The 26093-nt window shown below is 50.1% G+C and overlaps 1 protein-coding gene across 3 annotated transcripts in view; it reads right to left on the reverse strand.

Annotated features, from left to right (window-relative positions):
• Window positions 1-26093, reverse strand: part of LOC138248864 (zinc finger protein interacting with ribonucleoprotein K-like) — a 123895-nt gene that overhangs the window by 42257 nt on the left and 55545 nt on the right. The gene's annotated exons all lie outside the window — the stretch shown is intronic.

The raw sequence follows: 26093 nt of genomic DNA on the forward strand, positions 1-26093 counted from the left end.
ATTCCTTTGGAAACATTTGCCAGTATTGTCCACCAGTGGGGTGAAGCTATCATTCTTGTAGTTATCTGCAGTTTATCCTCGAAGGACCCCGGACTTTGTTTCCATCGGTTGTCTAAGTCTTCTTGGAGTGGACGCATATGAAGGCGACAACGTGGAACAAGGTCTATACAAGATGACATTCCCAGCAATGATTTGTAGCATCGGACAGAAAGAAACTTTCTTTGTTGTATTCTTTTTGCTAGCGTGATCAGCTTGTCTTTCCAAAGTAGGGTAGGTCTTCGTTTGTTGTGTCCCCAGTATAGCGCTCAGAAACAATATCCTTGTGGATGGGAGGAGCTGCGACTTGTCTTGGTTGAGAGTGAGGCCTAAGTCCTTGAAGAGACGCAAGGTCGCTTTGACGGACCTGTGTGCAGAGAGAATGTCTGGTGCCTTTATCAACCAGTCGTCGTGGTAGGGAAAAATTTGGTGGCGGTTGCTTCTTAGGTAAGCTGTGAGGGGGGGCTAAACATTTGGTGAAGATCCTGGGTGCGGATTTCAGTCCAAAGGGAAGCACCTTGAACTGGAAATGCCTGCTTGCTACCCTGAACCGTAGAAACTGTCTGTGATTTGTGTAGATCGGTATATGGAAGTAGGCGTCTTGAAGGCCCAGGGACACCATATAATCTGTTCTGTTGAGGAGTTGTAAGACGTCCTTCAATGTTGCCATGCAGAAAGATTGTTTCTTTAGGTACTTAAGTCCAGGATTGGCCTCCACAGACAAGACTTTTTTCGAATTAGGAAAAAACGGGGAGTAGAAGCCTATACCACTTTGTGAATAAGGCACTTCTTTGATTGCTCCCTTGCTCATCATGATCTCTGCTTCCAAGATGAGCAGAGGTAGGTTCTTCTGATGTATTTGGGAAGGCGGTGTGACCGGAGGCATCTGTGTGAATTCCAGGAGGTGGCCAAATCAAATTATATCCAATACCCATTTGTCCTTTGTAATTTGATGCCAACGATGTAAGTAGTGTCTGAACGGAGAAGAACGAGGAGTAGCTGGAATCTGAAGCCAGTCATTCTCTATGAAAAGCTTCCTTGGATTGTCTTCCTGGCTTTCCTCTGTGAGGAGGCCTATTGTAAGCCGCCGTAGAAGGCTTTCTTTGCTGATACTGGGGCCTAGAGGTGTTAATGGTGGTGCAGTACGATGGATACCTATACTGCTGGTAACCGCCACGAAAGGAAGGTTGTCCCCCTGCCTCTAGCTCCACGGAAGGGCATCGTATTGTACTGCACAGCACCAAGCGATCTGGCGGTATCAGTGCAGGATTTAATCGTCTGGAGGGAATCATCTACATACTTTCCGAAAGGTGCTTCTCCATCTTTGTGGTAGATCTAAAATTTTTGTTTGGACCTCCGGGCAGAAATTAGTTGCCTTTAGCCACCCTTGACGCCTCAAAACTGCTGAGCCTGCTAGAAGTCTAAAGTCCATGGCAGCAATACCTAGCGCACAATCGACTCTTTCTGCAGAGGATCGCTGTCCTTCCATCAAAACTTTTTTTGGCCTCCACCCTGGTAATGTCCGGGAGAACGTCGAAATGCTGACTTGCGTCAGACCAGAGTTGTCTATCATACCTGCCAAGGAGCGCTAGGGAATTTGCAGCTCGCACAACAATGGCAGATATTGAGGAGAATCACTTGCCGATATTATCCAGGTGTTTACTTTCCTTATCTAGCGGTGTGGTTACAGACATGGAAAGGTTCCTGGAGCGCCGCTGCGCTGCTTGTGATATTACGGAATCTGATTTTGGATGACCTGAAAGGCATGCAGGAGCATCAACTGTAGATTTATATTTATCCAATTTAGGTAGCACCTCCGGTACTGTTGCATTATCTTTAAACATTGCTGCCAAACATGATCTATAACTGGAATGGCTCTCACTGTTTTCCTGTGGGGTTCCCTAAAAATCATACAGGAAACAGTCTTGCTGAGCTGCAGGCATTTGAAGCTCAAACAGTGTGGCCGCCGTTCCAAAAGGTTGTGGAAAGTACCTATTTCTTCCAGAGGAGATTCCACCACTGGTGGTACAGGAGATTCAGATGCTGCAAGTATATATTCATCCCACTCCTCTTGTAGTGAACGAACCTCACTATCCTAAGCCCTGTCATCTGAAGAAGTTTGTGGATGAACCTGAGGGGAGCCCTGTAGTTGAGGGCTAAGCAGCACCTGTGGTTGATGAGGTTGCGGAGGTGGAGGCGGAATGATGGGAATCACCGGTTGTGGAACATTTTTAGCCATTGGTGGAAAACGCGGTCTATAGTCTGCCAACATTGCTTGGAGATCCAACACCAGACCGGAAGGCAATGACGCCAGGTCCTGTTGCTGTTTATGAGGCGGCTGTTCGTAATAGGGGTCATTATAAGAATCGTCATCCGAGTATTCTTTACATTTAATCCTTAACTGGGAGGGGCTCCTAGCTGCTCCGAACATCCCATCTTCCTCTGAATCAGCCTCATCCAAAAGGTGTGATGGCAATAACCTGGCACCTTACTTGGGGATGTAATGGATGGGGTCAAATGAAGCCTTGATCTCTTTTTAAAAGATATATGATCTGCAGATGAGTAAAGAGGTAACGTCGACGGTCTCTGTATTGTGTGGTCGTCGACGAGAGCTGGATTGTTGTCGTCGGAGGTGTTGACAGAACAATCGCCTACGGAGGCTTTCTTGCTGGCAACCCTCGATAGAGGTGTCGACAATGGTGGTACCCGAGATAAAATAGTCGACGGGAGGATCGACGACGAAGAATGAAGTCGCTTTGACGATATGGGACGTACCGCAGCCGAAGATGATAGCATCGTCGAGGAGGATTCAGTTGAGGCTGCGGTCGACATAGAAATAATAAGTACTGTCGAAAGTACTTTTGATACCAGAGCCGTCAGCAAGGATACCGTCAACAATGGTGCAGTGGACGGTGCAGATCCTGTTTTTTTTTTTAAATGCATGTTTGATGGGCAGAAGCGGCGTTAAGGGCTCAGAAAAGGTTTTGTTTAGATTTTAAGAGGGAACCTGATCCTCCCGGTTTGCCAGCCTGCACACAGTGTTTCGTAGAAGGGCTACGATTTTTTTTACAGAGCCCTCAGATGACTTTTTAGCAACCTTTTTTTGGAGGCCCTTTGGACGTCGACGGTTCCCTATGTCGTTTTTCAGGAGTTTTAGTGACAGACAGAGGATGAGGCACTGTCCTCTTCAGAGCCATGATTGTCCGGGGTCTTCAACCTTTGTAGCCAGAGCATGACCGGACCTTCTCTGTCCTTTGACGTCTTAGTAGAAATCTTTATACAAACCTTGCAGTCTCTAGTTTTGTGGTTAGGATAGAGACAGTATATACAAATCCTCATGGGGGTCATCTAAATGTAATCTCTTTTTCATACATGTATTACAGGATCTGAAAAGCCCCTTCTTTGGGGTCTCTGACATGGTTGTCAGTTTGAACATTAGGTGAAGAAAAATTTTGAAGAAATTAATCCAACATCCTCTGAATAAGTCTCCGAGAGAAAAAACTGAGCAGAGCTCAGGGAAGACTCCTAAGCACGACGTGTGGTGGAAAATCTGAGGGAAGGCAGCTCCTCACCGGAGAGTTCTAGAGGGTGGTGTGTTGTGATTGGTTGACTGGGTTTGGTCCTTTTTATGCATAAGGGCTGCCATATGCTACTAAGCCAAGGGCCTAATACATAACCTGTATATACATTTGTCTATATATAGAGATAGATAGATAGATAGACATATGGAAAATGTCACTTACCCAGTGTACATCTGTTCGTGGCATGAGACGCTGCAGATTCACATGCTGTGCACATCCCGCCATCTAGTGTTGGGCTTGGAGTGTTACAAGTTGTTTTTCTTCGAAGAAGTCTTTTCGAGTGACGAGACCGAGGGATTCCTCCCCTTTCGGCTCCATTGCGCATGGGCGTCGACTCCATCTTAGATTGTTTTCCCCGCAGAGGGTGAGGTAGGAGTTGTGTATATAGTAATAGTGCCCATGCAATGGAGTAAGTATGTATGTACATAATGTGACTAAAAGTGATATATTTACAGATTTACAAATGTACAAGTTTAATTTTTTGTCAACTTCGAACGGCTACAGACTCCCGGGGAGGTGGGTGGGCGCATGTGAATCTGCAGTGTCTCATGCCACGAACAGATGTACACTGGGTAAGTGACATTTTCCGTTCAATGGCATGTGTAGCTGCAGATACACTTGCTGTGCATAAACTAGTAAGCAGTTGCCTCTCCAAAAGCGGTGGTTTAGCCTGTAGGGGTTGAAGTTGTTTGAAATAATGTTCTTAATACTGCTTTTTCTACTGTCGCTTGTGTTGTTAACACATCCACGCAGTAATGCTTGGTAAATGTATGAGGCATAGACCATGTGGCTGCCTTATTTCAGTCATTGGAATGTTTCCTAGAAAAGCCATTGTGGCACCTTTCTTTCTAGTGGAGTGTGCCCTTGGTGTAATAGGCAGCTCTCTTTTTGCTTTTATATAACAGGTTTGAATACATTTAACTATCCATCTGGCAATGCCTTGTTTGGATATTGGATTCCCTGTATGAGGTTTTTGGAAAGCAACAAACAATTGTTTTGTTTTGCGAATTTGTTTAGTTCTATCAATGTAGTACATTAGTGCCCTTTTGATGTCTAATGTATGTAATGCTCTCTCAGCTACAGAATCTGGTCCTGGAAAGAACACTGGGAGTTCTACTGTTTGATTTAAGTGAAATGGTGAAATGACTTTAGGTAAGAATTTTGGATTTGTACGTAGAACCACTTTATGTTTGTGTATTTGTACAAAGGGTTCTTGTATGGTAAATGCTGGTATTTCACTTACTCTTCTGAGAGATGTGATAGCTATTAGAAAGGCTACTTTCCATGTATCTCACATTAGTGCATGGGTTCAAATGGTGGACCCATCAGTCGTGTTAATACGATGTTAAGGTTCCACAAAGGAACTGGTAGTGTTCTTGGTGGAATAATCCTTTTCAGACCTCCCATAAATGCTTTTATGACTGGGATTCTGAATAATGAAGTTGAGTGCGTAATTTGCAGATAAGCTGAAATTGAAGTCAGATGTATTTTAATGGATGAAAAAGCTAATTTGGACTTTTGTAAGTGTAGTAGGTAGCTTACGATGTTTTTTGCAGATGCGTGTAATGGTTGAAATTGATTATTATGGCAGTAATAAAAACATCTTTTCCACTTATTTGCGTAGCAAGGTCTTGTGGTTGGTTTTCTAGCTTGTTTTATGACCTCCATACATTCTTGTGTAAGGTCTAGGTGTCCGAATTCTAAGATTTCAGGAGCCAAATTGCTAGATTGAGCGATGCTTGATTCAGGTGTCTGATCTGTTGTTTGTGTTGAGTTAACAGATCTGGTCTGTTTGGCAGTTTGATATGAGGCACTACTGACAGGTCTAGTAGTGTTGTGTACCAAGGTTGTCGTGCCCAAGTTGGTGCTATTAGTATGAGTCTGAGTTTGTTTTGATGCAATTTGTTTACTAGATACGGAAGGAGTGGGAGAGGGGGAAAAGCGTAAGCAAATATCCCTGACCAACTCATCCATAACGCATTGCATTGAGAGTGAGCTTTTGGGTACCTGGATGCGAAGTTTTGGCATTTTGCGTTGTCTTTTGTTGCAAATAGTTCTATTTGCGGAGTTCCCCATCTTTGGAAGTAAGTTTTTAGTATTTGGGGATGAATTTCCCATTCCTGGATCTGTTGGTGATCCCGAGAGAGATTGTCGGCTAACTGATTTTGAATCTCTGGTATGAACTGCGCTATTAGGCGAATGTGGTTGTGAATCACCCAATGCCATATGTTTTAAGCTAAGAGACACAATTGTGTCGAGTGTGTCCCTCCTTGTTTGTTCAGATAATACATTGTTGTCATGTTGTCTGTTTTGACAAGAATGTGTTTGTGGGTTATTAGTGGTTGAAATGCTTTCAACGCTAGAAATACGGCTAGTAGTTCTAAGTGGTTTATATGAAGCTGTCTCTGCTGAGTGTCCCATTGTCCTTGGATGCTGTGTTGGTTGAGGTGTGCTCCCCACCCTACCATGGAAGCATCCGTTGTGATCACGTATTGAGGCACTGGGTCTTGGAAAGGCCGCCCTTTGTTTAAATTTATTGTATTCCACCATTGAAGCGAGGTGTATGTTTGGCGGTCTATCAACACTAGATCTTGAAGTTGACCCTGTGCTTGTGACCATTGTGACGCTAGGCACTGTTGTAAGGGCCGCATGTGTAATCTTGTGTTTGGGACAATGGCTATGCATGAGGACATCATGCCTAGTAGCTTCATTACTAATTTTACCTGGAACCTTTGGTTTGGTTGCATGGCCTGTATTACGTTTTGGAATGCTTGTACCCTTTGTGGACTTGGAGTGGCAATCCCTTTTTTTTGTGTTGATTGTTGCTCCTAAGTACTGTTGTATTTGACACGGCTGTAGGTGTGATTTGTTGTAGTTGAGTGAGAACCCTAGCTTGTGAAGGGTTTCTATAACGTATTTTGGGGGTCATTCTGACCTCGGCGGTAAAAGCCGCTTACCGCCGGTCAGAAGGCCGCCACAATACCGCCACTGCCGCGGTCAGCCGCCACGGACATTCTGACCCACAACTGCAAAACCTCCGAAAATCCACCCTCCACTGCAGTCCGCCACATCAGCGGCCAGCGGTAAACTGGAGAAGACCAAACCTCCACCGCCACGCCAACAGAAATACGCCCATCCTATTATGACCCGCAAATCGACGCGGCGGTCATTCAACCGCGGTATTCCATTGGCGGTAGACCCCGCCGCGGTCAAAATACACACACCTTTACAAACCCCTACCACATTGGACAATTTGAAAGGCACACACCTGAAACCCATACACACACCACTCCCACACATCCAATACCATATAAAACACACACCCACATCACCCACAAACCCCTACCAACAAAAACCAGAGACGAAGGAGAGAGAGAGACACATCAGAGAATAGATAGCCAGACACACAGAGGCACACCGCAACATCACACACACCACATAGAAGCACAAAGCACCACACACCAACACACACATCATCACATACACCACCCCACACCTCATACACTCCACCCCATGGCACCACAAAGGCACCCACGCTTTTCGGACCAAGAACTCCGGGTCATGGTGGAGGAGATCATAAGAGTGGAACCCCAGCTCTTCGGCTCACAGGTCCAGCACACCACCATAGCGAGGAAGGCGGAGCTCTGGCAGCGGATCGTGGACAGGGTCAACGCGGTGGGACAGCATCCCAGAAATAGAGAGGACATCCGCAAACGATGGAACGACCTACGGGGGAAGGTGCGCTCGATGGTCTCGCGACACAACATCGCAGTGCAGAAGACTGGCGGGGGACCCCCACCCACTCCACCCGAATTCACAACATGGGAGCAAGAGGTACTCAACATCCTGCATCCTGATGGCCTCGCTGGAGTACACGGAGGAATGGACTCTGGTAAGTACAAGGCCAACCACTTCACCCCACCCCCAGCATGCTAACCCCCACCCTCACCCCCAACCCCCCAGCACACATCCTCCCTGAGAATGTCTCCCCAGCACAACCCACCCAACACCAACCCCTGCATGCCACCCCCAAACTATGGACACCCATCACCTAAGCATGACCACTGCACATACCCATCACCCCCCCCCCCCCCCACAAAACACCCTCACAACACCTCCCCCAAGGGAATGCCAGCACTGGGGGACAAGGGCACCTATAAAACGCAAGCTAATGCACACACAGAAACAATAACCATACCCTCTTACCCCATGCAGGACCTGAACGACAACACACCGGTCAGGAGGGACCAGAAATGTCCATCCCACCCCCGGAACAGGCCACTAGTGATGACAGCAGCTCTGTCGACCTGGAACCTGACGACCAGCCCGGACCATCGGGGACCTCTGGGCAGTCGGTTCCCCTCACCCAGACACAGGCCACTGCAGACCCAACCCCCTCTGGGAACAACCGCACAGCTCCCACCCAGCGGGCCCATGCCTCTGTCTCTAGGACAGGTCAAGCAGCGGTGTGTCTACCACTACAGGGCCCTCAGGGTAACCCACCAACCCAACAACAACAGGGACCTGGGGGCAGTGGGAGTGGGCACACCGTCCAGGGGACAGAGGCCCAGGGAAACAGGGCAACTCGGAGGGCTGCTGTGCGACAGGGGGGGGAGGAGAGGCCCAGGGAACCCACTCTCCAAGAGGCCCTCACCACCATCATGGCTGCCTACCACCACTCACAAGAGACGATGGCGACGGTACTGGCCAGGTTCCAGGAGATCCAGGCACAGCAGGAGCAACGCTACATGGGGTTCAGCGACCAACTCAGCAACATCTCAACCGCTATGGGGAGCATAGTCCAGGCCCTGAACCGCATAGAGGACACGTTTCGGGACCATGTGGCATCACACAGGGCCCCTGTCACTAGCCAGGAACAGGAACAGCCTACCACCTCCGCCGGCGCTAGTGGACAGGAGGCCCCACCACAACGACAGCCCACCAGAACCCCACCTCCTGCTGAAGAACAACCGCCCCGCAAAAGGAGCCTGAGATCCAAAAAACCAACAGAGTAGGATGTCAAGTCCCCCGCCAGCATCACATACCCCCTGAAGTCCTCCCACTGTCCCACATTGCCACCCTGTCAAACCTTGAACTGCCCCTGCTCCATCCTGCCACAGGCGTATGGACAATGCACCTGTGAGACTGAGAACTGGACTCCGCCATGGACATTACTCCACCCCCACCCATCACGGTTTCACTATCATGTACCAATATCTATGCACTAATAATAAATCACACATTGCACTGAAATCAATCAGGACTCAGGCTGTCTTATTTACAAATGTATGATACATTACATATCAATTACGTATTGTGAACATTGTGAATTACACATACCGAGGTAACTTAGCATTAGTCCATGGGCCAACCAAGCCGAGGTCACGCAGTGGCTCATACAGCACAGAAAAGGGAAGGGAAATTCAAACATCATGTCCATAGGTCTGGGGGGAAACCGACAAAGTTGAGATGCAGGAGGCTTTCAGGAAATGTAAAATGGCATGGGTGATCATTAACTGTGTGCTACTGGAAATACTGTGCTATTACTCTGTCCCTGTTGGCTGTGTCGTCCTCTGAGTCTTCCTCCTCTTCACTCTCCGCAGGCTCCACAGCTACTTCAACACCACCATCTGCACCATCCTCCTGCAGGAAAGGGACCTGACGTCGCAATGCCAGATTGTGAAGCATACAGCAGGCCACGATGATGTGGCACACCTTCTTTGGTGAGTACATCAGGGATCCCCCAGTCATATGCAGGCACCTAAACCTGGCCTTCAGGAGGCCAAAGGTCCTTTCGATGATCCTCCTAGTTCGCCCATGGGCCTCATTGTACCGTTCCTCTGCCCTGGTCCGGGGATTCCTTACTGGGGTCAGTAGCCAAGGCAGGTTGGGGTAACCAGAGTCACCTATTAGCCACACACGTTGTCTCTGTAGCTGCTCCATCACATAGGGGATGCTGCTATTTCGCATCACATACGCGTCATGCACTGACCCTGGGAACTTGGCATTTACATGGGAGATGTACTGGTCAGCCAAACAGACCACCTGGACATTCATCGAATGATAACTTTTTCTGTTTCGGTACACCTGCTCATCGTCTTTTGGGGGTACCAAAGCCACATGGGTCCCATCAATGGCACCAGTGATGTTGGGGATATGTCCAAGGGCATAGAAATCACCCTTCACTGTAGGCAAGTCACCCTCCTCTGGGAAAATGATGTAGCTCCGCATGAGTTTCATCAGGGCAGACAACACTCTACTCAAAATCTTTGAAAACATAGGCTGAGACATTCCAGATGACATGGCCACTGTGGTCTGGAATGACCCACTTGCCAAAAAATGGAGGACTGACAAAACCTGCACCAGAGGGGGAATCCCTGTGGGTTGGCGGATGGGGGACATCAGGGCTGGCTCCAGCTGGGCACACAGTTCATGGATAGTGGCACGGTCAAGTCTGTATCGAAGTATTATATGGCGTTCTTCCATTGTCGACAGGTCCACCAGCGGTCGGTACACGCGAGGATTCCTCCTTCTCATCCCAAGTCCCAGCGGACGGTGCCTAGGAAGGACAACATGGAGCACAGAGTCAGCCAAACCACAGGTACGTACAGACAGCTTGCACAGTTAAAGAATGGCAATGGGTTGAAAGGCGTGTATGTGTGGCAATGCAAGGCCTAGGCCTGTGTGTCGCAGTCAAAATTAAGCCATGTAGGCCCTTGAAATGGCGGCTGCCTGACCTGTGAAGTGGGACAATGGGATGTGAGGTCAATGCGCTGGCGGGGCACACCGTGGCGGTAGGCGGTCGAAGACCGCGGCGCAAAGCCGCATTGGTTAACATTGAAGCCTATGGGTTTCAGGAGCCAATGACGAAGTGCGCCGGCGGTCGCGGTACGCACCGCCGCGGTACGCACCACCGCGGGCGTGACCGCCATTTTCTATCTGCTTAATCACTCGAGACCTGATCATCCACAGGAGAGGACCTATACTGCAAGTGCTGCTGTGACCTCGGTCTGGAAGATACAATGGCTGCTGCGACTGGGGAAAGGGCCCCTGCCTTCACGTCTGAAGAGTTGGAGAAGCTCGTGGATGGGGTCCTCCCCCAGTATGCGCTACTCTACGGTCCTCCAGACCAACAAGTGAGTACACCGGGTGCACATGGAATGGGCTATGCCTGTGTGGATTGGGGTGGATGTAAGTTGGTGGGGTGGGGGGCGAATGAGGAGTGCAACACCCGAGAGATGAGAGCATGTGCCATATGGCAAAGTTGGTGGGGGGGGCCAATCACATCTAACATGCAGGTCATGGATGATTTCCTCCTTTCCACCCTGTACATGTCAAATAGGTCAGCGCCCATCAGAAGATCGAGATTTGGCGTGCCATCGCCAAGGAAGTCCGGAACTTGGGGGTCCACAACAGACGGGGCACCCACTGCCGCAAGAGGTGGGAGGACATCCGCCGCGGAACAAGGAAGACCGCAGAAACACTGCTGGGGATGGCCTCCCAACCTAGGAGGGGTGCCAGTCGCACCATGACCCCCCTGATGTCCCGGATCCTGGCGGTGGCCTACCCTGAATTGGATGGGCGCTTTAAGACATCACAGCAGACACAAGGGGGTGAGTATCAGCACATTCTCCTATCTTTCTGCGCAGTGGAGGCGTCTGGGTGGGGGAGGAGGGCTGTGGGTGACATTAGGCCAGGGCGCTTTCTGTAGTGTAGTCCTCTCCCTTAGGCATGGCCCTATGCCCCCGGCCCCCACCTCGGTAGGGTGACAAGTACAGCCATTGAAGGTCCAGCATCTCCCATGTGCGCGTTTGACGTCTCTTGGCCTGTTGTCCTAGTCAGTAGTACTGAGTAGTGTACCCCGAATGCGCGGCTTAGTGCATTAGGCTCCTGTGTCTGTCCTCTCCGCCAACGGTGTTGACATTCCATGCACTCAACCTGGTCTTCTTTTTTCTCCCCCCACCCTTTCTCTTCATCTTCTTGTGCATGTGTGCATTAGCCTCATCAGGCGGAGGAGATTTGGCATCGGAGCACGAGGGAGCTGCAGGACACAAGGCCCCGGTGGGCCCAGGAACAGACACCGAGGGCACCAGTGATCCGGAGGGCGAGGGGAGCACAACGACGGGGACCGCTGGTGAGAGCAGCGAAAGCGACATCCTCGGATGGGAGCTCCCTAGCGGTGGCGGCAACATCCGTGCCCCCCGCCTCTACAGGTACAGCCGCCACCCAGCGCACCAGCCCCGCCCTCCCAGCAGCCCCTCAGTCTTCGCTCCGTGCCGGTTCGCCCAGGAAGGCGCGCGTCTCCTTCGTCCCAGGCACCTCAGCCCCTGCCCCTGTTGCCCCTGCTGCCCTCAGTGCGGAGCTCATTGACCTGGTAAGGACGCTCATTGTTGGGCAGACGACCCTTTTGAATGCCATCCAGGGTGTGCAAAGGGAGGTGCAACAGAGCAATGCGTACCTGGAGGGCATTCATTCGGGTCAGGCTGCCCATCAACGAGCGTTCACTGCTCTGGCCTCAGCACTGACGGCAGCCATTGTCCCTGTTTCCAGCCTCCCTCTTCTTACTGCCTCCAGCCTTTCTCTGTCTCCTGTTCCTCAGCCTATCCCATCCACACCATCAGACCAGCCTGCACACACCTCAACACCCAAGAGCAGCTCATCCAAACACAAGCACCACAGATCCCACAAACACTCACCCAAGCAACACCCAGATGCAGACATGCCAACAGCCACTGCCACCCCTGTGTCCCCCTCCTCCTCGTCTCCCTCCTCCCTCCCTGTGACATCTACACTCACACCTGCATGCACCCCAACATCAGCCAGTGCTTCCATCACCAGCTCACCCTCCAGTACAGTCCACACTCGTGCAGTCACCACCCCCACTGCCATTTACACGTCCCCTGTGTCCTCTCCCACTGTGTCAGTCACCCCCTCTTCCAAGACACACAAACGCAGGCAGCCACCCACCCAACAGCCATCCACCTCACGACAGCCTACAGCACCAGCACCTTCACCCAATGACAGCACACCTGACTCTCCTACAACCACCTCCTCTACCTCCACTTCCATCTCCACTTCTCCTACCCTTTACCTTGGCCCTAAAAAACTTTTCCTGGCTAACCTTGATCTCTTTCCCCCCGATGAGCTCCCCCATCCATCTTCAAAGAGTCCCAAGAGCACCGCAGCCACCACCAGCCCAGCTTCGGGTGTCACTGTTGTGCATGGGTTCTGGAGCCCACCCTTTGCCAGCAGTGACACATCGATCAGCAGCAAGGACACGTCCAGCCCCCCCCCCCCCCCGGCAAGAGGACCCGCAAAAACAAGGGCCGCCGTGCGAGGACCGACAGGGCTGCCCCCAAGGAGCAATGTGCGGCCACTTCACCACCCACACCATCTAGGGGAGGCAAGGGCCCGAGAGCCCCATCAAAGGAGCGGAAGGGCAGCAGGAGCGCGGAGAAGGTGGACCCCACATGCCACATCCCAGCTGGGAAGGAGGACACTAAGGAGGCCAGGAGTCCGTCCCCGAAGGGTCCAGAAACGTCACGGTCCGAGGGCGACTGAGCCGGGAGTACAGGCCAGGTCTGGCTCCCTTGACCTGCTGGATGAGCACTGCTGAACAGGGCCCGCGGGGCAGAAGCGCACCGCTGAACAGGGCCCCGCCGTGGAGAAGAGCACCGCTGAACAGGGCCCCGCCGTGGAGAAGAGCACCGCTGAACAGGGCCCCGCCGTGGAGAAGAGCACCGCTGAACAGGGCCCCGCCGTGCAGAAGAGCACCGCTGAACAGGGCCCCGCCGTGCAGAAGAGCACCGCTGAACAGGGCCCCGCCGTGCAGAAGAGCACCGCTGAACAGGGCCCCGCCGTGCAGAAGAGCACCGCTGAACAGGGCCCCGCCGTGCAGAAGAGCACCGCTGAACAGGGCCCCGCCGTGCAGAAGAGCACCGCTGAACAGGGCCCCGCCGTGCAGAAGAGCACCGCTGAACAGGGCCCCGCCGTGCAGAAGAGCACCGCTGAACAGGGCCCCGCCGTGCAGAAGAGCACCGCTGAACAGGGCCCCGCCGTGCAGAAGAGCACCGCTGAACAGGGCCCCGCCGTGCAGAAGAGCACCGCTGAACAGGGCCCCGCCGTGCAGAAGAGCACCGCTGAACAGGGCCCCGCGGTGGAGAAGAGCACCGCTGAACAGGGCCCGCAGTGGAGAAGAGCACCGCTGAACAGGGCCCGCGGTGGAGAAGAGCACCGCTGAACAGGGCCCCGCCGTCTCAAGCACCGCTCCGCTGGGCACCGCTGTCTCGCCACCGCTCCGCTGGGCCCTTCATCTCAAGCACCGCTCCGCTGGGCCCTTCATCTCAAGCACCGCTCCGCTGGGCCCTTCATCTCAAGCACCGCTCCGCTGGGCCCTTCATCTCAAGCACCGCTCCGCTGGGCCCTTCATCTCAAGCACCGCTCCGCTGGGCCCTTCATCTCAAGCACCGCTCCGCTGGGCCCTTCATCTCAAGCACCGCTCCGCTGGGCCCTTCATCTCAAGCACCGCTCCGCTGGGCCCTTCATCTCAAGCACCGCTCCGCTGGGCACCGCCGTCTCAGGCACCGCTCCGCTGGGCACCGCCGTCTCAGGCACCGCTCCGCTGGGCCCTTCATCTCAAGCACCGCTCCGCTGGGCCCTTCATCTCAAGCACCGCTCCGCTGGGCCCTTCATCTCAAGCACCGCTCCGCTGGGCCCTTCATCTCAAGCACCGCTCCGCTGGGCCCTTCATCTCAAGCACCGCTCCGCTGGGCCCTTCATCTCAAGCACCGCTCCGCTGGGCCCTTCATCTCAAGCACCGCTCCGCTGGGCCCTTCATCTCAAGCACCGCTCCGCTGGGCCCTTCATCTCAAGCACCGCTCCGCTCGGCACCGCCGTCTCAAGCACCGCTCCGCTCGGCACCGCCGGCTCAAGCACCGCTCCGCTCGGCACCGCCGGCTCAAGCACCGCTCCGCTCGGCACCGCCGTCTCAAGCACCGCTCCGCTCGGCACCGCCGTCTCAGGCACTGTTTATGGTTCACTGTGCCCACCATGCCTCCTCCTTGACCAGTGGAGACTGTCATCCACCTGATGGACTGTGGCTTTGCACTCCCCAGGATGGTACAGTGGGCAGCCCACCCACTGTAGAGACATTGAGAGACTGTGGCTTTGCACTCCCCAGGATGGTACAGTGGGCAGCCCACCCACTGTAGAGACATTGAGAGACTGTGGCTTTGCACTCCCCAGGATGGTACAGTGGGCATGGTGGCTCCTCGTGGATCTGGCGTCGTGGACTCATGTGGCTGTGGTGCCCCCCCCTTCCCTTCCCCCTGAGGTGCCTGTAGTTTTTACATCTGATGCCCCTGCAGTGTTCTCTCCAAAGGACTCAGGTCTCCTGTGTGGGCTTTGCCCTTGTTTCTCAAAACTTTGGCCCACGGACATGATGAATTCGTAGGATGTGCAGGACTTGTTACTTCAGTTATACACTGATGTGTATGTCATTAGTTTTGTTGTGAATATCTTTCATGGTTGTACGATAATTTTCAGGAGCTTTTTGGTACATAAATATTTATTCCAAATTTGATTATGTCCTAGCATTTTTCAGGGGCGTTTGGGTGCTGTTACTGTGACTTGTTGCTCTGCATTGGTGTGTACATAGTTTGGGGGGGGGGGGGGGGGCTCGCATATGTGTGTGCCCGTAACCTTTCGTCCTCCCCCCTCCCGTGTGTCGTAGGTGCAGTACTCACTGTTGTCGTCTGCGCCGGACTTCGTACTCGTGGTAGATGAGAAGGTAGACGAGAGCAGGTAGGATGTTTAATTCGGGTTCCATGCTGTCCTCCTTCCTCCTGGAGTGCGTAGTGGTGAGCGTTTTCCCGTCCGTAGTCTGTTTCCGCCGTGTTTTTATCGGCGGTGCTCCCGCCCCGGAAAAGGTGGCGGATTGGTGAGTTGTGATAGTGTGGGCGGTACATTGGCTGCCGCCTGGCTGTTGGCGGTGACCGCCGCGCTGTTTGTTTGTACCGCCGTGGCGGTCAGAGTGTTAAAGTGTCTGTCTGTGTTGGCGGTTCCCGCCAGGGTCAGAATCCCATATTTTTTACCGCCAGCCTGTTGGCGGGTTGGCCGCCGCTTTAACACCGACCGCCAGGGTTAGAATCACCCCCTTTGTGTGTTGTGAACACCGTTCTTGGGTATTGGTTTTGATTAACCAATCATCTAGATACGGGAACACATGTATTTGCTGTCTTCTGATATGGGCTGCCACTACGGCAAGGCATTTTGTAAAAACTATTGGTGCTGTTATTCCGAATGGCAACACTTTGAACTGGTAATGTACGCCTTGGATTACAAACCTTAAGTATTTTCTGTGGGAAGGATGTATGGCTATACGGAAATACGCATCCTTGAGGTCTAATGTGGTCATGTAGTCTTGTGGTTTGAGCAATGGGATCACGTCTTGCAGTGTCACCATGTGAAAGGGATCTGATTTGATGCAAATGTTTAAGGTTCTGAGATCTAAAATGGGTCTTAGAGTTTTGTCTTTTTTGGGTATGAGAAACTACAGGGAGTAAACACCCGTTCCTTTCTGATGAATTGGTACTAGTTCGATTGCATCTTTTTGCAACGCTTGGACCTCCAGTTGTAATAGATCCATGTGTTGTTTGGACATGTGTGTTTTCGGTGGGACATTTGGAGGGAATTGTAGGAATTCTATGCAATAACCATGTCGGATATTGGCTAGGACCCACGTGTCTTGTTATTTCCTGTAGGAGGCTGGACTGGCTTGTAGTGAGTACCAAGGGGTACTTACACCTTACACCAGGCCCAGGTATCCCTTATTAGTGTATAGGGTGTCTAGCAGCTTAGGCTGATAGATAATGGTAGCTTAGCAGAGCAGCTTAGGCTGAACTAGGAGACAAGTGAAGCTCCTACAATACCACTAGTGTCACTTGCACAATATCATAAGAAAACACAATACACAGATATACTAAAAATAAAGGTACTTTATTTTTATGACAATATGCCAAAGTATCTCAGTGAGTACCCTCAGTATGAGGATAGCAAATATACACAAGATATATGTACACAATACCAAAAATATGCAGTATAGTCTTAGAAAACAGTGCAAACAATGTATAGTTACAATAGGATGCAATGGGAACACATAGGGATAGGGGCAACACAAACCACATACTCCAAAAGTGGAATGCGAACCACAAATGGACCCCAAACCTATGTGACCTTGTAGAGGGTCGCTGGGACTGTAAGAAAACAGTGAGGGTTAGAAAAATAGCCCACCCAAAGACCCTGAAAAGTGAGTGCAAAGTGCACTAAAGTTCCCCAAAGGACATAGAAGTTGTGATAGGGGAATTCTGCAGGAAAGACACAAACCAGCAATGCAACAACGATGGATTTCCAAACGAGGGTACCTGTGGAACAAGGGGACCAAGTCCAAAAGTCACAAGCAAGTCGGAGATGGGCAGATGCCCAGGAAATGCAAGCTGTGGGTGCAAAGAAGCTGCTACTAGGCAGTAGAAGCTGAGGATTCTGCAGGAACGACAAGGGCTAGAAACTTCCCCTTTGGAGGATGGATGTCCCACGTCGTGAAGAGTCTTCCCGCCGAAAGATTGCCAACAAGCCTTGCTAGCTGCAAATCGTGCGGTTAGGGTTTTTGGATGCTGCTGTGGCCCAGGAGGGACCAGGATGTCGCCAATTGCGTCTGGGGACAGAGGGGGCGTCGAGCATGACAAGGAGCCCTCTCAGAAGCAGGCAGCACCCGCAGAAGTGCCGGAACAGGCACTACGAAGAGGAGTGAAACGGTGCTCACCCGAAGTTGCACAAAGGAGTCCCATGCCGCCGGAGGACAACTTAGAAAGTCGTGCAATGCAGGTTAGAGTGCCGTGGACCCAGGCTTGGCTGTGCACAAAGGATTTCCGCCGGAAGTGCACAGGGGCCGGAGTAGCTGCAAAAGACGCGGTTCCCAGCAATGCAGTCTGGCGTGGGGAGGCAAGGACTTACCTCCACCAAACGTGGACTGAAGAGTCACTGGACTGTGGGAGTCACTTGGACAGAGTTGCTGGATTCAAGGGACCTCGCTCGTCGTGCTGAGAGGAGACCCAGGGGACCGGTGATGCAGTTCTTTGGTGCCTGCGGTAGCAGGGGGAAGATTCCGTCGACCCACGGGAGATTTCTTCGGAGCTTCTAGTGCAGAGAGGAGGCAGACTACCCCCACAGCATGCACCACCAGGAAAACAGTCGAGAAGGCGGCAGGATCAGCGTTACAGAGTTCCAGTAGTCGTCTTCGCTACTTTGTTGCAGTTTTGCAGGCTTCCAGCGCGGTCAGCAGTCGATTCCTTGGCAGAAGGTGAAGAGAGAGATGCAGAGGAACTCTGATGAGCTCTTGCATTCGTTATCTAAGGAATTCCCCAAAGCAGAGACCCTAAATAGCCAGAAAAGAGGGTTTGGCTACTTAGGAGAGAGGATAGGCTAGCAACACCTGAAGGAGCCTATCAGAAGGAGTCTCTGACGTCACCTGCTGGCACTGGCCACTCAGAGCAGTCCAGTGTGCCAGCAGCACCTCTGTTTCCAAGATGGCAGAGGTCTGGAGCACACTGGAGGAGCTCTGAGCACCTCCCAGGGGAGGTGCCGGTCAGGGGAGTGGTCACTCCCCTTTCCTTTGTCCAGTTTCACGCCAGAGCAGGGCTGAGGGGTCCCTGAACCGGTGTAGACTGGCTTATGCAGAAATGGGCACCATCTGTGCCCATGAAAGCATTTCCAGAGGCTGGGGGAGGCTACTCCTCCCCAGCCTGAACACCTTTTTCCAGAGGGAGAGGGTGTAACATCCTCTCTCTGAGGAAGTCCTTTGTTCTGCCATCCTGGGCCAAGCCTGGCTGGACCCCAGGAGGGCAGAAACCTGTGAGGGGTTGGCAGCAGCTGCAGTGAAACCCCTGAAAAGGCAGTTTGGCAGTCCCAGGGTCTGTGCTACAGACCCGTGGGATCATGGGATTGTGCCAACTATGCCAGGATGGCATAGAGGGGGCAATTCCATGATCATAGACATGTTACATGGCCATATTCTGAGTTACCATTGTGAAGCTACACATAGGTAGTGACCTATGTGTAGTGCACACGTGTAATGGTGTCCCCGCACTCACAAAGTCCGGGGAATTTGCCCTGAACAATGTGGGGGCACCTTGGCTAGTGCCAGGGTGCCCACACACTAAGTAACTTTGCACCTAACCTTTACCAGGTAAAGGTTAGACATATAGGTGACTTATAAGTTACTTAAGTGCAGTGGTAAATGGCTGTGAAATAACGTGGACGTTATTTCACTCAGGCTGCAGTGGCAGGCCTGTGTAAGAATTGTCAGAGCTCCCTATGGGTGGCAAAAGAAATGCTGCAGCCCATAGGGATCTCCTGGAACCCCAATACCCTGGGTACCTCAGTACCATATACTAGGGAATTATAAGGGTGTTCCAGTATGCCAATGTGAATTGGTGAAATTGGTCACTAGCCTGTTAGTGACAATTTGGAAAGAAATGAGAGAGCATAACCACTGAGGTTCTGGATAGCAGAGCCTCAGTGAGACAGTTAGTCATAACACAGGTAACACATTCAGGCACACTTATGAGCACTGGGGCCCTGGCTGGCAGGGTCCCAGTGACACATACAACTAAAACAACATATATACAGTGAAATATGGGGGTAACATGCCAGGCAAGATGGTACTTTCCTACTCCTCCCAGTTTTGGTAAAAATTTGAGAGTCTTCCCCCCCCCACTGGTGTTGTGTTGGGGATTTGTGACAATGAAGTCACTGTTTATTTTGCGGTGTCTTGGGACTTTGGAACTTTCCTCTAGTTTTAGGGAACTGTCCTCCTCTGTATTGTCCCCAAAAACTTCCCCTCTGATACTGGCTCTGGTATGTGGCCTTGTTTGTGAGGTTGAGGGTTCTGTGCTCTGTCCTCGAAACCCCCCTCTAAACTGTGTTTTTCGAAATGTGCCTCTGCTCTGTGGGGAGTAGAGTGCGCCCATGGCCTTGGCTGTATCTGTGTCCTTTTTAAGTTTCTCGATAGCAGTGTCCACTTCCGACCCAAACAACTGCTGTCCATTAAAGGGCATATTCAGCACCGCCTGTTGAATTTCTGGCTTGAATCCTGAAGTGCGTAGCCATGCGTGTCCCCGTATGGTGACCGCTGTATTTACAGTTCTTGCAGCTGTGTCTGCTGAATACATTGCCGACCGTATCTGGTTATTAGAGATACTCTGGCCTTCTTCCACCACTTGTTGCGCACGCTTCTGGAACTCTTTGGGTAAATGATCTATGAAGTGTTGCATTTCGTCCCAATGAGCTCTATCGTATCTTGATAGCAAGGCCTGTGAATTGGCAATGCGCCATTGGTTGGCTGCTTGTGCTGCAACCAGTTTCCCCGCTGCGTCGAACTTGTGACTTTCCTTGTCGGGTGGTGGTGCATCTCCCGATGTGTGTGAGTTCGCCCTTTTGCGAGCTGCACCTACTACCACTGAGTCCGGTGTTAATTGCTGCGTGATGTACACAGGGTCTGTTGGTGGTAGTTTGTACTTTTTTTCCACTCTTGGAGTGATGGCCCTGCCTTTCACAGGCTCTTGAAATACTTGTTTGGAGGGTTTCATTATTCCCGGCAACATAGGGAGACTCTGGTACTGACTATGTGTGGACGACAGAGTATTAAACAAAAATTCATCTTCAATCGGTTCTGCGTGCATGGTGACATTGTGAAAAGCGGCTGCTCTGGACACCACCTGTGTGTAAGCAGTATTGTCCTCAGGTGGTGATGGCCTCGCTGGGTAGCAGTCAAGACTGTAATCTGATACAGGCGCATCATAAAGATCCCATGCGTCAGGATCATCTTGGCTCATCCCTGTATGCGTTGGGGACTGCATCATTTGTGGAGTGGCCATTGGTGATGGCTGTGGTGAGCGATGTGGGGATGGTGGCGGAGTTACTGGTCTTGCCACCTTTGCTTGTGGCTGCTTGTCTTTCTCTTGGAAAGCAAGTTTCCTTTTCATTCGGATTGGAGGGAGAGTTCTTATTTTCCCCGTCTCTTTTTGAATGTGGAGCCTTCTTTGTGTGTAATCTGGCTCACCAGCTTCTAGCTTCTGCCCAAATTTGTGTCCTTGCAATTGTGAGGACAGTCCCTGCTCCTCAGTGTAGGAACTTGGTTTCGGCTCCGAAGCCGGATGTTTCGGTATCGAAACTTTTTCAATTGTCTTTTTCGGCTCCGAAGACACTTTTTTGGCTTTCGGTGTTCTGATATCTCGGTGCCGATCTTTTTCGGTGACGGTTTCTCGATGTCGAGATTGCTCTGACCCGGTGTTTCGCTGTAGAGCCTGTTCTGTGCCGGTATCTCGAGCGGAGTCGGATGACTTCGACCCCTGCGTGCCCTTTTTCAGTGCCGATGGTCGGTCACCTACTTTTCGGGTTAAGCCATGGCCTGCTGGCGGTGGCGTCCCCTGGGCTTTAATGTATTTTCCTTGAGTTTTGGCCATGGGTGTTTTACTCACGGTTTTCAGCGCCTGTTCGGTTTCGGCCTCGTCCGAGTCCACGATGGAGAAGGTTTCTTCTTCCTCCACGTCATGGTGTCCTGTCGGCCCCGACGCCATTTGAAGTCGTCTTGCTCTCCGGTCTCTTAGCGTTTTCCTCGACCGAAACGCTCGACAGGCCTCGCAGGTATCCTCTTTGTGTTCGGGAGACAAACACAAATTACAGACCAGATGCTGATCTGTGTAAGGATACTTGTTGTGGCATTCGGGGCAGAAGCGGAATGGGGTCCGTTCCATTAGCCTTGAAGGCGCACGTGGTCGGGCCAACCAGGCCCCGCCGGGGAATCGAAACCCCGAAGGGCCACCGGAGCTCTTCCGAATTCGGTGTCGATCTGCGTTAACTAACCAGATACCAAACGCAAACAATACAGTCGAATTTTCTGAGATTTAACTAACTTTCCGAACCGAAACACGGAGCGAAGAGGAACATGTCCAAACCCGATGGCAGAAAGAAAACAATCTAAGATGGAGTCGACACCCATGCGCAATGGAGCCGAAAGGGGAGGAGTCCCTCGGTCTCGTGACTCTAAAAGACTTCATTGAAGAAAAACAACTTGTAACACTCCGAGCCCAACACTAGATGGCGGGATGTGCACAGCATGTGTATCTGCAGCTACACATGCCATCTAATATATATATATATATATATATATATATATATATATATATATATATATATATATATATATATATATGGAAAATGTCACTTACCCAGTGTACATCTGTTTGTGGCATTAGTCGCTGCAGATTCACATGCTGTGCACAGTCCGCCATCTAGTGTTGGGCTCGGAGTGTTACAAGTTGTTTTTCTTCGAAGAAGTCTTTTCGAGTCACGAGACCGAGGGACTCCTCCCATTTCGATTCCTTTGCGCATGGGCGTCGACTCCATCTTAGATTGTTTTCCCCGCAGAGGGTGAGGTAGGAGTTGTGTATGTTAGTAATAGTGCCCATGCAATGGAATGAATACGTATGTACATAATAAAGGTTAAAGTAATATATTTACAAATGTACCAATGTTCAAGATCTACTTCTAAACGGCTACAGGCTCCCGGGGAGGGGGGTGGGCCCATGTGAATCTGCAGCGACTAATGCCACGAACAGATGTACACTGGGTAAGTGACATTTTCCGTTCAATGGCATGTGTAGCTGCAGATACACATGCTGTACATAGACTAGTAAGCAGTTATCTCCCCAAAAGCGGTGGTTCAGCCTGTAGGAGTTGAAGTTGTTTGAAACAATGTTCGTAGTACCGCTTGACCTACTGTGGCCTGTTGTGCAGTTAACACATCTACACAGTAGTGCTTGGTAAATGTATGAGGCGTAGACCATGTTGCTGCCTTACATATTTCGTTCATTGGAATATTTCCTAGAAAGGCCATGGTAGCACCTTTCTTTCTGGTTGAGTGTGCCTTTGGTGTAATAGGCAGCTCTCTCTTTGTTTTAAGATAGCAGGTTTGAATACACTTAACTATCCACCTAGCAATGCCTTGTTTTGAAATTGGATTTCCTGTATGAGGTTTTTGAAAGGCAATAAATAGTTGTTTTGCTTTTCTAATTAGTTTTGTTCTGTCAATGTAGTACATTAGTGCTCTTTTGATGTCTAATGTATTTAGTGCTCTTTCAGCTACAGAATCTGGCTGTGGGAAGAACACTGGTAATTCTACTGTTTGATTTAAGTGGAACGGTGAGATAACCTTTGGTAAAAATTTTGGATTTGTCCTTAGAACTACTTTATTTTTATGTATTTGAATAAATGGTTCTTGTATGGTAAATGCTTGAATCTCACTCACTCTTCTTAGAGATGTGATGGCAATCAAAAAGGCAACTTTCCACGTTAATTATTGCATTTCACAAGAATGCATGGGCTCGAAAGGTGGACCCATGAGTCTTGTTAAGACAATGTTGAGGTTCCATGAAGGAACGGGTGGTGTTCTTGGTGGTATAATTCTCTTTAGGCCTTCCATAAAAGCTTTAATGACTGGTATTCTAAATAGTGAAGTTGAATGAGTAATTTGCAGGTAAGCGGATATTGCGGTGAGATGTATCTTTATGGAAGAGAAAGCTAGATTTGATTTTTGCAAATGTAGTAAATATCCTACTATATCTTTTGGAGATGCGTGTAATGGCTGAATTTGATTATTCTGGCAGTAATACACAAATCTTTTCCACTTATTTGCATAGCAGTGTCTAGTGGTAGGTTTCCTAGCTTGTCTTATGACCTCCATACATTCTTGTGTGAGGTCTAAGTGTCCGAATTCTAGGATTTCAGGAGCCAAATTGCTAGATTCAAAGATGCTGGATTTGGATGTCTGATCTGTTGTTTGTGTTGTGTTAACAGATCTGGTCTGTTGGGTAGTTTGACATGAGGTACTACTGAAAGGTCTAGTAGTGTTGTGTACCAAGGTTGCCTTGCCCATGTTGGTGCTATTAGTATGAGTTTGAGTTTGTTTTGACTCAACCTGTTTACTAGATATGGAAGGAGAGGGAGAGGGGGAAAAGCGTACGCAAATATCCCTGACCAGTTCATCCATAGAGCATTGCCTTGGGATTGATCTTGTGGGTACCTGGATGCGAAGTTTTGGCATTTTGAGTTTTCCTTTGTTGCAAATAGATCTATTTGAGGTGTCCCCCAAATTTGAAAGTAATTGTTTAGTATTTGGGGGTGAATTTCCCATTCGTGGGTTTGTTGGTGATCTCGAGAGAGATTGTCTGCCAACTGGTTCTGAATCCCTGGAATAAATTGTGCTATTAGGCGAATGTGGTTGTGAATCGCCCAATGCCATATTTTTTGTGTTAGGCGGCACAACTGTGTCGAGTGTGTCCCTCCTTGTTTGTTTAGATAATACATTGTTGTCATGTTGTCTGTTTTGACAAGAATGTATTTTTGGGTTATTATGGGTTGAAATGCGTTCAGCGCCAGAAATACTGCTAACAGTTCTAAGTGATTTATGTGAAACTGCCTCTAATGTATGTCCCATTGTCCTTGGATGCTGTGTTGATTGAGGTGTGCTCCCCACCCTGTCATGGAAGCATCCGTCGTTATGACTTATTGTGGCACTGGGTCTTGGAAAGGCCGCCCTCGGTTTAAATTTGTACTGTTCCACCATAGAAGCGAGATGTATGTTTGGCGGTCTATCAACACCAGATCTAGAAGTTGACCCTGTGCTTGTGACCATTGTGATGCTAGGCACTGTTGTAAGGGCCGCATGTGCAATCTTGCGTTTGGGACAATGGCTATGCATGAAGACATCATGCCTAGGAGTTTCATTACCATTTTGACTTGTATCTTTTAGGTTGGATACATGGCCTGTATTACCTTGTGAAATGTTTGAACCCTTTGTGGACTTGGAGTGGCAATCCCTTTTGCTGTGTTGATTGTCGCTCCCAAGTATTGCTGTGTTTGACATGGCAAAAGGTGTGACTTCGCGTAGTTGATGGAGAAACCTAGCCTGTGAAGGGTCTGTATGACATATTTTGTGTGCTGTGAACACTGTCTTAGCGTGTTGGTTTTGATTAACCAGTCGTCCAAGTACGGGAACACATGTATTTGCTGCCTTCGGATATGTGCAGCTACTACTGCCAGGCATTTTGTAAAAACTCTTGGCGCAGTTGTTATTCCGAATGGCAACACTTTGAATTGGTAATGTATTCCTTGGAATACAAACCTTAGGTATTTCCTGTGTGAAGGATGTATTGGTATATGGAAATACGCATCTTTTAGATCTAATGTTGTCATGTAGTCTTGCTGTTTGAGCAGTGGGATTACGTCTTGTAACGTGACCATGTGAAAGTGGTCTGATTTGATGTAGGTATTTAGTGTTCTGAGATCTAGTATTGGTCTCAGAGTTTTGTCCTTTTTGGGTATTAGAAAGTACAGTGAGTAAACTCCTGTGTTTTTTTGTAGATTTGGTACTAATTCTATTGCGTCCTTTTGTAGCAATGCTTGAACTTCTAGTCCTAGAAGATCTATATGTTGTTTTGACATATTGTGTGTTTTCGGTGGGACGTTTGGAGGGAATTGGAGAAATTCTATGCAATAACCATGCTGGATAATTGCTAAGACCCAAGTGTCTGTTGTTATTTCCTCCCAAAGTTTGTAAAATTGGCTCAGTCTTCCCCCCACAGGTGTTATGTGATGGGGTTGTGTGACTTGTGAGTCACTGTTTATTTTGAGGAGTTTTGGGGCCTTGGAATTTTCCTCTATTTCTTGGGAATTGGCCCCCTCTATATTGCCCCCGAAAACCTCCCCTTTGATATTGACCCTGGTAAGTAGGCCTTGTTTGTGAGGTTGTGGTTTCTGTGGGTTGACTTCGAAACCCTCCCCGAAAAGGTGTTTTTCGAAATGTGCCTCTGCTCTGCGGGGAGTAGAGTGCGCCCATGGCTTTGGCTGGATCGGTGTCTTTTTTTAGTTTCTCAATGGCAGGGTCTACCTCCGGCCCAAACAATTGCTGTTCATTAAATGGCATATTGAGCACAGCTTGTTGGATTTCCGGCTTGAACCCTGAAGTGCGCAGCCATGCGTGCCTTCGTATCGTGATTGCAGTGTTTATTGTCCTTGCAGCTGTATCTGCTGCATCCATGGAAGACCGTATCTGATTATTTGAGATACTTTGTCCTTCTTCCACCACCTGTTGCTCTCTTTTTTGGAACTCCTTGGGTAAGTGTTCGATTAAATGTTGCATTTCATCCCAATGAGCTCTGTCGTATCTTGCCAAAAGTGCTTGTGAATTGGCAATACGCCATTGATTTGCTGCTTGTGCTGCAACCCTTTTTCCCGCAGCATCAAATTTGCTGCTCTCTTTGTCTGGAGGTGGTGCGTCTCCTGAGGTATGAGAGTTGGCTCTCTTACGAGCTGCCCCGACAACTACTGAGTCTGGTGTTAGTTGTGTTGTAATATAGATTG

The sequence above is a fragment of the Pleurodeles waltl genome, chromosome 8 (assembly GCF_031143425.1).
Source record: "Pleurodeles waltl isolate 20211129_DDA chromosome 8, aPleWal1.hap1.20221129, whole genome shotgun sequence".
NCBI classification, from domain to species: Eukaryota; Metazoa; Chordata; class Amphibia; order Caudata; family Salamandridae; genus Pleurodeles; species Pleurodeles waltl.